The sequence below is a fragment of the Oryctolagus cuniculus genome, chromosome 8 (assembly GCF_964237555.1).
Source record: "Oryctolagus cuniculus chromosome 8, mOryCun1.1, whole genome shotgun sequence".
NCBI classification, from domain to species: Eukaryota; Metazoa; Chordata; class Mammalia; order Lagomorpha; family Leporidae; genus Oryctolagus; species Oryctolagus cuniculus.
This window is the reverse complement of record NC_091439.1, coordinates 4,381,646-4,395,527: the sequence shown is the minus strand read 5'-3', so window position 1 is coordinate 4,395,527 and position 13,882 is coordinate 4,381,646. Positions and strand designations below refer to the sequence as shown.

The 13,882-nt window shown below is 43.9% G+C and overlaps 1 pseudogene; it reads left to right on the top strand.

Annotated features, from left to right (window-relative positions):
• Positions 1-6,302: 6,302 nt before the first annotated feature.
• Positions 6,303-8,743, top strand: LOC100338922 (large ribosomal subunit protein eL19-like; annotated as a pseudogene).
• The last annotated feature ends 5,139 nt before the right edge of the window (positions 8,744-13,882 follow it).

Below are 13,882 nucleotides of genomic sequence, written 5' to 3'. Positions count from 1 at the left end.
CCGGGGACAACTCACTGCTTAGGAAACTGATCTGGTCCTCCACAGTAAGGGGCAGAGCTGGGCAGAATCCCACAGTACCTGACAGGCCCACTCTCAGCCCCTGGAATTAGGGTGCCATCTAGTGTTGAAACAGCAGAAGTGACCACAGACTCAGAATGTGCAGCTGGCTTGGAATTTACAGACACATGGGGCGCCGGATTCTGTCCCGGTTGCCCTTCTTCCAGGCCAGCCCTCTGCTGTGGCCAGGGAGTGCAGTGGAGGATGGCCCAGGTGCTTGGGCCCTGCACCCCATGGGAGACCAGGAAAAGCACCTGGCTCCTGGCTCCTGCCATCGGATCAGCGCGGTGCGCCGGCCGCAGCGCGCCTCCGTGGTGGCCATTGGAGGGTGAACCAACGGCAAAGGAAGACCTTTCTCTCTGTCTCTCTCTCTCACTGTCCACTCTGCCTGTCAAAAATTAAAAAAAAAAAAAAAAGAATTTACAGACACATAATCATAAACAGAGCCAGATAATAGGCTGTAGTTATACAATCTTTCAAGGTGCAGACAGCATTCTAAGCCAAGAGGCAACATAACTTTCAGAGAACTATGATCTCATTTAATGGAAAAGACAGAAAATGGTTGTAAAGGGATGGATACATGTGATCTCTCCGTTATCATAAAAGAGCTGATTTTAGGAAGCTCAAAAAACTTCAGAAAGACCTGGAAATAATTCAATAACTTATCATAAAATTTATCCAAGAGATTTAAATAATTTTTGAAAAAAGCAGAAATCCTAGAAGTGAAAAGTTCAATTAAAACAAAATTGTGGCTGGTGCCGCAGCTCAATAGGCTAATCCTCCACCTGCAGCACTGGCAAAACCGGGTTCTAGTCCCAGTCGGGGCACTGCATTCTGTCCCAGTTGCTCCTCTTCCAGTCCAGCTCTTTGCTGTGGCCCGGGAGTGCAGTGGAGGATGGCCCAAGTGCTTGGGCCCTGCACCCACATGGGAGCCAGCGCTGGCTCCTGGCTTTGGATCAGCACAGTGCACCAGCCACAGCGCGCCAGCCACAGCAGCCATTGAGGGGTGAACCAACAGAAAAGGAAGACCTTTCTCTCTGTCTCTCTCTCTCTCTCACCGTCCACTCTGCCTGTCAAAAAATAAAAAATAAAAATAAATAATAAATAAATAAAAATTAAAGAAGCAAAATTGCAACAGAAGAATACCAGCATTTATCAAGCCAAAGATAGAATCTGTGACCTTGAAAACAGGTTATTTGAAAACATAAAGTTGGAGTGAAAGGGAGAAAAAATAATAAAAAGCAAAGAAGAAAGTTTGTTGGAACACTGGGACAGCATTAAAAAAGCAAATGTTTTGCTCTGGGGATCAAGAGCAACTTGAAACTCCCAAAGTGTTAAAAAACATATTCAGGCAGGTGCTGTGGCTCACTTGGCTGATGCTCCGCCTGCGGCACCGGTTCTGTCCCAGTTGCTCCTCTTCCAGTCCAGCTCTCTGCTGTGCCCGGAAAGGTAGTGGAGGATGGCCCAAGTGCTTGGGCCCTGCACCTGCATGGGAGACCAGGAGAAGTGCCTAGCTGCTCCTGGCTTCGGATCGGCACAGCGCACCAGCCATGGCAGCCATTTGTGGGGTGAACCAACGGAAGGAAGACCTTTCTCTCTGTCTCTCTCTCTCTGTCACTGTATAACTCTGCTTGTCAAAAAAAAAAAAAAAAGTATTTGGCCGGCGCCACGGCTCAATACGCTAATCCTCCTCCTAGTGGTGCCAGCACACTGGGTTCTAGTCCCGGTCGAGGCGCCAGATTCTGTCCCAGTTGCCCCTCTTCCAGGCCAGCTCTCTGCTGTGGCCCGGGAGGGCAGTGGAGGATGGCCCAAGTGCTTGGGCCCTGCACCCCATGGGAGACCAGGAGAAGCACCTGGCTCCTGCCTTCGGATCAGCGCGGTGTGCCGGCCACAGCATGCCGCCCGCAGTGGCCATTGGAGGATGAACCAACGGCAAAGGAAGACCTTTCTCTCTGTCTCTCTCTCTTACTGTCCACTCTGCCTGTAAAAAAAAAAAAAAAAAGTATTCAAAGAGGTAGCAGGAAACTTCCCAAACACAGACATTCACAAACGTCTGGTTCAGGAAGGTCGAATGTTGCCAGTCTGATCAACTCAAAGGAGTGGCCCCCATGGCATGTGACAATCGAGCTCCCACAGGTTAAAGAAATAGGGGATTCTCAAAGTAGCAACAGAAGAGAAACAAAAAATAAATGCATAGGGAGGTTGGAACTCACCTGACAGCAGTTTTCTGCAGAAATATTGTAGCTAAGAAGCACGGGATGAGATATTCACAGTGCTGAAGAGAAAAACTTCCATCCAAAAATACTGTGCCCATAAATGAGGGCCAGGTAAAGATGCTCCCAGACCAACGAATCTGATAAAAGGTGTCACACTAGACCATTCACAGGTATCGTTCGTGTGCTGAAAACAGTCATTTCCTTTGGATCTACTTTTGTCATATGGTAGATCTAGCTTTAGCTCTGTGAGGGATCTCCATGCTGTTTTCCATAATGGCTGTACTAATCTGCATCCCCACCAACACTGAATTAGGGTTCTCTTTCCTCCACACCCTTGCCAGTGTTTGTTGTTTTGTGGATTTTTGACAATAAAGCCAACATATTTTAAGTGCAAAAAAATTAATCTAATAAAATAATTTGCTGAAATAAACTGCTCCATAAAATGTGCCTAACATATCGACAGAACATTCTGGTTAACAGCTACATCACACACAGTATCCTTAGTACCACAGGAAATACCCACAGAGCAAGTCTCAAATTTTTAAAAAATTAAAATCACATGTAATATCTTTTCTGATCATACTGTAATGAAACTAGAAATCAGTAACACGAAAAACTAAAAATATGTGGAAATTAATTGACTTACTCCTGAATAACAATGGATCAATGAAGAAGTAAATTTGGAGACTGGTGCTATGATGCAGCAGATTAAGCCACTAATTGCAAGGCCCACATCCCACATTGGAGTCTGCCTCAAGTCTCAGTTCCTGCATTTCAGATCCCCCTTCTTGTTAATTTGCTGGAAAGGCAGTGGAAGATAGCCTAAGTACTTAGGCCCCGGCCACCCAAGTGGGAGACCTAGATGGAGTTGCTAGCTCCTGGCTTCAGCCTGGCCCAGTCCAGACTTTGTGGTCACTTGGGGGAGTGGATGAAATATTACCCTCTCCCATCCTCCCACCTTCCCTCCCTCCCTCCCTCTCTTTCTAGTAAATAAATCTTTTCTTAAAGTGAAGAAAAAATTTTAATCACCATCTTATTTCAGAATAGTTTTGAATTCACAAAACAAAAACTGTGAAGAAGTATGGAGTTCCCATACATCCAACACCCAGCTAACCCTATTAGCATCTTGTATCAATATGATACATTTCCCTCACAATTAATAAGCAACAGTCAGCTTCCCCTATTATTGGCATTAAATATTAGTATGAATTGTCTGTCACAATTAACAAATCACACCCTGCTACACTATACCAAAACTTACAGCATACATCAAAAGCAGCACCAAGAGGGATGTTTACAGCAATTAATTCCTACATAAAAAAATCAGAAAGATCTCAAATAAACTACCTGTCATGCCCCTCAAGGGATAAGGAGAGCAGACACAAACCAAACCCAAGATTAGTAGGATAGAAATAACAAAGATCAGAGCAGAAATCAAGGAGAGAGTAGAAATATAAAACATCACTGAAACAGGTGATTTTTCCAAAAAAAAGAAAGAAAACAAAATTCACGCACACTCAGCTAGTTTAAGAGAAAAGAGGGGCTCAAAAAAAAAAAAAAATCAGAGGCCAGCGCCACGGCTCACTAGGCTAATCCTCTGCCTGCGTCAACGGCACTCTGGGTTCTAGTCCCGGTTGGGGTGCCGGATTCTGTCCCGGTTGCCCCTCTTCCAGGCCAGCTCTCTGCTGTGGCCCGGGAGTGCAGTGGAGGATGGCCCAAGAGCTTGGGCCCTGCACCTGCATGGGAGACCAGGAGGAAGCACCTGGCTCCTGGCCACAGATCTGCACAGTGCGCCAGCCGTGGCAACCATTTGAGGGGTGAACCAATTGAAGGAAGACCTTTCTCTCTATCTCTCTCTCACTGTCTAACTCTGAACTCTGCCTGTCAAAAAAAAAAAATCAGAGACAAAAATTGACATCACAACTGACAGCGCAGATAACAGTCATCAGTGATCGTTGTGAACAGTCATACACCAGCAAATTTGATGAACTAGAAGAAATGGAAAAATTACCAGACACACATACACCTTGCCAAGAATCGATGATGAAGACGTAGGAAATGTGAACAGATTAATAACTAGTAATGATATTGAATTAGTGGTGAAAACAATCTGATAAAAACACAGGCCAAGACCCCATTGATTCACTGCTGAATTCAGCCAAACATTTAAAGACCTAACAGCAATGCTTCTTAAATCATACCCAAAAATTGAAGAGCAGAGAATTCTTTGAAACTCATTCTACAAGGCCAACATGGCCCTGATATCAAAACCACAGAAGGACACAAGAAAAGAAAACTATAGGCCAATGTTTTAGATTAACTTCGCTATGGTTTGAATATTCAGTTCCATGGCTCCCAAAGGCGCATGTGGCAAAAGACCAGCCCTATGCTGGCACTACTGGAGAGAAAACTTAACACAGTTATGGCATATAGGAAGAGGGCTTAGTAAGTGATATTGAGGTCACGGGGGTTTGCCTGCACAAGGCAGTTCTGTGAAAGGTGGTTATAAAAGGTGGGAGAGGAACACACACCCTGCTGCCCTGCTTCCTGGCTCACCATGGAATCCTCCCTCTGCACATGATCCACCACTCTTATCAGATGCCAAACCAGGCCAGCATTGTAGCGTAAAGCCATCACCTGCAATGTTGGCATCCCATATGGGCCCCAGTTCAAGTCCCAACTGCTCCACTTCTGATCCAGTTCCCTGCTAATGCACCTGGTAAAAGCAGCAGCAGATGACTCAAGTGTTTGGAACCCTGCACCCATGTGGGAGACCCTGAAGAAGCTCTTGGCTCCTGACTTCAGCCTGGTCCAGCCATGACTGTTGCATTCACCTGGAGAGTAAACCATCAGACGGAAGATCCCTCTGTTTGTGTGTCTCTCCCTGTCCTTTTGTAACTGATTTTCAAATAAATAAATGTCTTTTTTAAAAAACAAAAAAAGATGCCAAGCCAATAAGGTCACCCAATCTTAGACTACGAACCTCCAAAACTGTGAGCCCAGAGAAGCCTTATTCCAACTAGCTTCTCTCGGGTATTTTAGCTATAGAAAAAGGGGGTGGTATGGAAACTTTGTCACAAGAGAGGAGACATTATATTAACCATACCTGAAGGTGTGGAGTTAGTTTTGGAATCAGTTTTCTGGAAAAGGTTGGGAGAGCTTGGAGGAGCATGCTAGACAGTTTGGAATGGTGTAAGAGAGCATTATGGTGATTTCTATAGTGAGTGAGGAGGAGCAGGAGAATGCAGCAGCCTCTGTGCTGAACCCCTGCAGCACACAACCCCACCCCTTCCTGTGTCCATCCACCATGACTGCAAACTCGGCACACCCATTCCCCATCACATACCTGAGGCACGCTTCCCATCAGGCACAGGACACCATGATGTTGTAGTCCCACATGGAGACACTATGACACCTCTGAGATTCCCAAAGAAAGGGACACAGAAATGAGTGGTAGTCAAACTCCACTGAATATTCCACTAAGGCACCAGGGACCACCCTATGCAGACAACCACAACTTGTGGGGGCAGCCGCATTCCTTCCTTCTTCATGGAGACAGGTTTCCCGCATTCAGACCTGAGTGTGTACTATCCTTTTTAATAAATCCTGCTGGGGTTGGTGCTGTGTCACAGTGGGTTAAGCCACTGATTACAGTGCCCGCATCCCATATGGGAGCCAGTTCAAGTCCCGTCTGCTCCTCTTCTACTCCAACTCCCTGCTAATGCGCCTGGGAAAGCAACAGAGGAAGGCCCAAATCCTGGGACCCTGCACCCAGAAAAAAGCTCTGGACTCCTGGGTTAGACCAGGCCCAGACTCAGCCATTACCACAATTGGGGGTGAGGAGGAGGTGAACCAGTGGATGCAAGATTCTCTCTCTCTCTCTCTCTCTCCTCTCTCTGTAACCCTGACTTTCAAATGAATAAATAAATCTTTAATAAATAAATATATAAATAAATACTGCTTCCCCACCCCTCATTTATGTCTCCTCCATGAATTCTTTCACACGTTGAACAGGCCCAGCTGGCGAGAATGATGTTGGGAATGTGGACAGTAGTGGCCATGCTGATGAGTCTTCAGAAGGAAGTAAGGGTTCTATCAGGAACTGAAGGAAGACCCCTCTTGCAACTCTATGGTAGAGAAACTGGGACATTGCATTGCCTGCAGCCTAAGTGATGGGACAGCCCAGAGAGAGGGAGCAAGAACTCACCTAGAAGTCAGCTGGCGAGTTTATCCCAAATCCTCTCTTGCACAGACAGGCTTTTATTCCTCCCAACCCCTGGCCCATTTATTTTTTTGTTTCCTTCTCTTTACTCCTACTCCTGCTTCCATGGGCCTTTGAAATGCTGTGTTCAACATTTGCACTTCCTCATTCTGCCTAGTTCTAAGTCAGCGCCTAAGTGGCCAAGGCAACATGGCACATGGAAGAGAGCCCAGAGGCAATGCTAGCAGGCAGGAGCTCAGCTGCCTCTGCTGAGCATGCCCAGGAAAGGAAGGGGGGAGGCATGCCCCAGGGAAGAAGGATGTGGATGTGCAAGCAGCCAAGCACCCCTGGGGTCCCTCACTTCTCCAGCACCAGGGCTCCCATCCCTAAATGCCAGACCTAATGAAACACACAAAGGTTTCCCCCAAAGGTGGTCCTGCTTGTCTCCAGAGCTGCCACCACTACCCCCACACCATGTCCAAGTTCCCAAGTGAGCCTGTGACCCCACAATGAGTCTACGGCCATCCTTCCTCTTTTCTCAGCTTCAGGGCCCTGCCATCTCCTCCAGAAAGGGCTGGGCTACTGCAGGCATCTGGAAATTCCACAGCTGACCCCCAGATCCAGCTCTGGAAGCAGAACAAGGGGCTAGGTTTCCCTTTCCAGCTTCCAGAGGCCAGGGAGCAGGGAGAGGCAGGATCTGGCTTCCAGAGACAAGTCTAGGCATCTGATTTTCAGGTCTGGTTTCCAGATGACAGGGACAGGACCAGGCACCATGGTTCTGATTCCAGCCCAGGTATTCAGAGACTGCAGACGTAGCTTCTCCCTCTCCAGAAGAGTTCTTCTACCTTGTTTTCCGTTCACTTTTCTTTACGGCATTCTTATTCTGTCACTGTCCTTGTGTAATCTTTCTCTCTCTCTCTCTCTCTCTCTCTCTCTCTCTCTGTCTCTTTCTCTCTCTCTCTCTCTCTCTCTGTGTGTGTGTTTGTGTGTCCGTCTGTCTGTCTCTGTCTCTGTCTGTCTGTCTCTCTCTCCCTCTCTAACTTGAGCAGTAACCTTTAGGAAGAGATAAATCGGGCTACAATGAGCTAAACATAGAGTGCTAAGCAGGCTGTCACACTGCCAAAGCCGTAAAACCAATGCTTAAAATCTCTCAGGACCAACCCCCTCACACTCCTCACAGAAGCCCCAAGGTTTGAAACAAACACCTGATCAGGCACAGAAACACTCAGGGTTCTGCATGATAGGACTCTCACAGAGCTGTGTCTTCCTTTTTTTCTTCACAAAGGGATTTTCTCAGCTGTGGGTAACCCTGCGTCTCTCCCTTGGACTCCCCGCAGTGCGCCTACTCTGAAACAGGGAAACTCTGGCGCTAGATGTCATAAGCAGGAAGAGGCTTGCTTTCTTCTTTGCAGTACTGTCTGGCGACACCACAGAGAACAGAAAAACCTGACCACCAAATCGGACTCAACTTTAATATTATCTTCCAACTCGACCTGTAGGAGGTAGCAAAGATGGTCAGAAATTCCTTACACCCAGGCCTTCATGATGCTCTCAAAATCCCACACTGAGGGAGTCCTCTCCTTTTGCTGGCTCAGCTGCAGCCCGGAGTGTGCTCAGGCTTCAAAGGAGGCTCGCCTCCAGTGTCCCCCATCAGGAAGAAGGTCTGGTTGGACCCCAATGAGACCAATGAAACCACCATTGCCAACTACGGTCAGCAGATCAGAAGCTGATCAAAGATGGGCTGATCATCTGCACACCCGTGACTGTCCATTCCCTGGCTCGGTGCCAGAAAGCCACCTTGGCATGCGGGAGGGGCAGGCATATGGGCACAGGTAAGCATAGGACAGCCAATGCGCGGATGCCAGAGAAGCTGACTTGGATGAGGAGGAGGCAGATTTTTCTCCGGCTGCTCAGGAGATACTGGGAATCTAAGAAGATTGATGGTCACGTGTATCACAGCCTGTACCTGAAGTGAAGGGAAACGGGTTCAAGAACAAGCAGGCTCTCATGGAACACATCCACAAGCTGAGAGTTCACAAGGCTCACAAAGCAGCTCCTGGCTGACCAGGCTGAGACCTGTGGGCCTACGACCAAGGAAGCCCGCGAGTGCCGTGAAGAGCACCCTTAGGCCAGGAAGGAGAACACCAAGACTCTGTCCACGGAGGAACGGAACAAGGATCTAAATCTAAGACCTGAAACCATCAGATTACTGGGGGAAAACTTAGGGGGAACACTGCAAGACATTGGCACAGGCAGACTTCTTGGATAAGACCCCAGAAGCACAGGCAACAATGGCAAAAATAGACATGGAGCTAAGAAGTTTCTGGACAGCAAAGTGAAGAGCCAACTGACGGAATAGGAGAAAGAATTTGCAGACTACTCATCTGATGAAGGCTTAGCATCCTGGATATGTAAGGAGGTCAAGAAACTCAACAACAACAAAATAAGCAACACAGTTAAGAAATGCACTAAGGGTATGAACATGTATTTTTCAAAGGATGAAATACATGTAAAGATTTTCAGGATCGCTAGCCATCCAGGAAATGCAAATAAAAACCACAGTGAGGTTTCACCTTACCCCAGTTAGGATGGCTATTATCCAACAATTGAAAATTAACAAATGCTATAATACAAACAACTTGGAAACCTCAGAGAGGTTAAATATTTTTAGACATATTTTTAAATTGTGATTTTTAAGCTAACATAATTTGCTTCAAAATATTATTAATTTTGTTACAACTGATTCCAGTTTATAACCCTAGCCAAAGTTTTATCTCAGCACAGTTAATCTTCATCTTTCACAACCTATATAGAATCAGTGTTTCTTGAATGCATACTTTTGAAATTTATGCAATATATTGCTTATAGTTAATATTTTACTTTTTAAATTCAGAGAAAGAAAACATTACTTTTATTTGTAGGAAGCTAACTTGGTGTAGCACCTCCCTTTTTCCACTTTTGAGCCTTTCCTGTCCTCATAGCCAGAATGACTCCTCTTGACTTAGATTCCTTTGTTTATGGTAAAATTTAGTATATCTATAAATTTTTTTCTTTTTTTTTTTTTTTTTTGCTTTCTAAGGCATTATGTAATGGTTTCTTACTAAATGGTTAATTAATTATTCATTAGCACAAATTCAAAGTTAGTGAAAGTGTGGAGGGGAGATATATATATATATATATATATATATATATATCAGTAGACCAGGAGGCCTTTCCCAATAATTTAAGAAACAAATGTGAAAACATCACAAGGCTGTAAAAACTATTGCTTTAAATACTACAGAAACTTCAGCACCCTTTTATGAAGGCTATAGCATTTACTAAGAACCTTTGAGGCTTTATAGTTTACATATTTTTGTAGTGTTTTGTTTGAAATGTGTAAGCTTTGATTTAAAGTTTACTTCAACATGTTAATGATGTAGTTAAAATATCTATTGAAAGGCAAAGTACAGTATTTTAATGTAGTACCTGCCATTTTTTCTCCAAGCACATTCTTTGCATTTAACTGCAAGTGCCATTGTCAAACTTGTTTTTAAAATTGTTGTATATTTCTTACTAAACTAAGTGCTTAATTTTAAAGCATTATGTTGCCATCATATATAAAAATGTCTAATTGACAATCCACTATAATTACTTATTTTTAAATGAAAGTGTAAGAATGCTTTCTGATTCAAGAAATTCTTATTGAACTGTTTCCTTACCCTCTTTTCTGCTGTAGCATAAAAATTATCCTGAGTTTGAATAACTGCCAGTAGATGAACCACTTCTTAGTTTGCCAGTCTTTTTGCTTATATTAAAACAGCTTACAAATGTTTAGTTTTGTATCTAATCTCTGATTATTAAAATGTTTATAAAGTTTATTTTACCAAAGAAATGCGATTCATTATGATAAAGTATTGTAGAATAAACTTAGTTTTATAACAAAAAAATAACAAATGCCAACAAGGATGTGACAAAAAAAATACCCTAATAGATTATTGGTGAGAATGTAAATTAGCACAACCATTATGGAAGACATTATGAAGATTCTATAGAAATCTGAAAATAGATCTACCATTTGACCTAGCCATGCTACTCCTAGGAATTGAGTCAATGTTAATGAAATCAGCATATGAAAGAGTTATCTGTAACCCCATGCTTATGGCAGCTCAACCACAATAGCTAAGATTGGAATCAACCCAGATGTAAATCAACTGAAGACTGGATAAAGAAATTGTGGTTTCTTTCAAGAGCCTCAAATGGTCACTGACATCATGCGTAAGAGTGTTAATTGTTAAATTAACAACATGACTCATTGTGCACTAACTCCCCATTCAGGACCTCTGTCCCCAATGAGTTGTACTGAGAGTTAACTTAAAACCAGTTCTCAAACAGTGTGTGTGTGTGTGGTGTGTGTAAATTGTTGAAATCTTCACTTAGGATAGAGTTGGTCTTCTGTGTTCAAAGTTAATTGAAAATGAATCTTGGCCGGCGCTGCGGCTCAATAGGCTAATCCTCCGCCTTGCGGCGCCGGCACACGGGGTTCTAGTCCGGGTCGGGGCTCTGGATTCTGTCCCGGTTGCCCCTCTTCCACGCCAGCTCTCTGCTGTGGATCGGGAGTGCAGTGGAGGATGGCCCAAGTGCTTGGGCCCTGTACCCCATGGGAGACCAGGAGAAGCACCTGGCTCCTGCCTTCGGATCAGCACAGCGCACCGGCCACGGCGGCCATTGGAGGGTGAACCAATGGCAAAGGAAGAACTTTCTCTCTGTATCTCTCTCTCTCACTGTCCACTCTGCCTATATAAAAAAAAAAAGAATCTTAATGGATAATGAGACTGGCAAGGGGAGAGGGAAGATGAGGAGGGGTGGGAGTGTGTATGGGAGGGTGGGTATGGTAGGAAGAATAACTATATTCCTAAAGTTGTACTTATGAAATTTGTATTCCTTAAAAATAAATTAAAAAGAAAGAAGAAAGAAGAAAAGGAAGGAAGGAAGGAAGGAAGGAAGGAAGGAAGGAAGGAAGGAAGGAAATGTGGTTTATATACACAATCGAATACTACACAGCCATAAAAAATAATGAAATCTTGTTTCTCAAAAGCAAAATGGATGAAATTGCAGACCATTGTTCTTAATGTAAAAAGCTAGTCCCCAAAAGAAATATATCATATGTTTTATCTGATTTGTGTTAACTAATATACAGAGTAAAAAAAAAAAAGTAATGTATATGAGCAAAACTGACATTTTGAGATTTCACTATTGTAAAGCCTTGGTCTATATTCTTCAGGAACAATGGTTTTCTACTTACTACTTGTTCAAATCTGTTCTTATAAAAAGGATTGAATTTGTGGTTATAAAGTAAATTGAAAATATTTCATTGTAAAAATTAAAAAGAGGGGGGCCAGTGCTGTGGTGCAGTGGGTTAATGCCCTGGCATGAAATGTCGGCATCCCATGTGGGCGCCAGTTCTAGTCCTGGCTGCTCCTCTTCCAGTCCAGCTCTCTCCTATGGTCTGGGAAAGCAGTGGAGGATGGCCCAAGTCCTTGGGCCCCTGCACCCGCCTGGAGTAGGCTCCTGGCCCCTGGCTTCGGATCGGCCTTCTGGAGAGTGAACCATCAGACAGAAGACCTCTCTCTCTTTCTCTTTCTCTCTCTCTCTCTCTCTCTCTCTCTCTCTCTCTCCTTCTCCTCTGTCTCTGTGTGTATTACTCTGACTTTCAAATAAATAAATACATCTTTTAAAAAATTAAAAAGAGGGGTCAGTGCTATGATACAAAAGGTTAATCCTCCACCTGCAGTACCGGCATCCCATATGGGTTTCGGTTCTAGTCCCAGCTGCTCCTCTTCTGATCCAGCTCTCTGTTATGGCTGGTAAAGCAGTGGGAAAATGGCTCCAGTCTTTGGGCCCCTGAACCTATGTGGGAGACCCAGAGGAGGCTCCTGGCTCCTGGCTTCAGATCATACCAGATTCGGCCATTGTGGCCATTTAGGGAGTGAACCAGCAAATGGAAGACATTATTCTCTGTCTCTCCCTCTCCCTGTCTATAACTCCACCTATCAAATAAATAAATACAATATTTTTTAAAAAATTAAAAGGAAAATAAGAAAGTAAGTAGTAGGAAAGGTAGAAGTGAAGGTGGGAGGAGGGGTAGGTTGGGAAGTATCATCACATTTTTAAAACTGTATGCTTGAAGCACGTAAAATTTGTTACCTTTATATACATTTTTAAAGTTATAAAAAAGAATTAATTAAAAATTAAATATTAGACCCAAACCTATGAAACTACTAGAATAAAGGATCAAGGAAAATGGCAGAACATTGAATGAGCAAGATTTTTTTTTTGGATAAGACCCCAAAAGCACAGAAAACAAAAGCAAAAATAGACAAATGGGGTGACATCAAACTGAAAAGCTTCTGCACAGCAAAGCCAACAGTCAACAGAATGAAGAAACAATTTAATGGGTGGAAGAAAATATTCGCATGTCTCTCACCCAACAAAGGATTAATAACCAAAATATGCAAGGAATAACAATTTGATTAAAAGTAAGAACTAAAATTACATAGACATTTCTCCACAGAAGACAGACAAGTGACCAACAGTATATGATACAATGTTCAGCATCACAAATCATAAGGGAAATGCAAATCAAATCCACAGTGAAGTATCGCTGTGCTCCAGTTACGACTAGTACAAAAAAAGATAACAATTGTTAGTAAGGAGTGTAGAGAATGCTGCATAAGTGCCTCTGGGGGGCACACCCCCCTAAAATTAGCAGCACTGCAGCAGTTTCTGCTCATACCAAAACAGGCCAGGGGATGGGCAAGCCTGCCCCAAGGGAATGTGGCAGCAGGAGCAGCAGGGGGCTAATGGACATGAATTGGTACCTGGAGTGTTTTCCAGGAATTTGTAAATTTGCAGCAGCATCTAACTGGGATTTGCAATGCAGCTCTAATCCCTATTTTAGACCACCAGACTGAATTCCTTTTCCCAAAGTCTTAAGTTGATGTATAACCTTGCCTGCTGGCTTGTAGACTTACTGGTACCCTCTAAATAAAAGTGAGAGTGCATAGCTATGCAGTGGCATGCTCTTAGAATGGATGCTCCCGTGTCCTGTCTCCTCATCTGAAAAACCACACAAGGAGGAAAGGGAATTCTTCCATACTTTTGTTGTGAATATAAATTGGTACAGCCATTAGGGAAAGCAGCAACCTCAAAAAAACTGAAAACAGAACGACCATATGATACCACACCACCAGTACTGGTACATGGCCAAAGGAAATTACATCACTCTGTCAGTGAGCAATCTGCACCGCCCGCCCCCCCCAACGCTTTAGCCAAGGAATAGAAAGAACCCACATGTCCATCATCTGATGAATGGATAAAGAAAATATGGTATGTATAGAAAATAGAAGTTGATTCCAACATGGCAGAT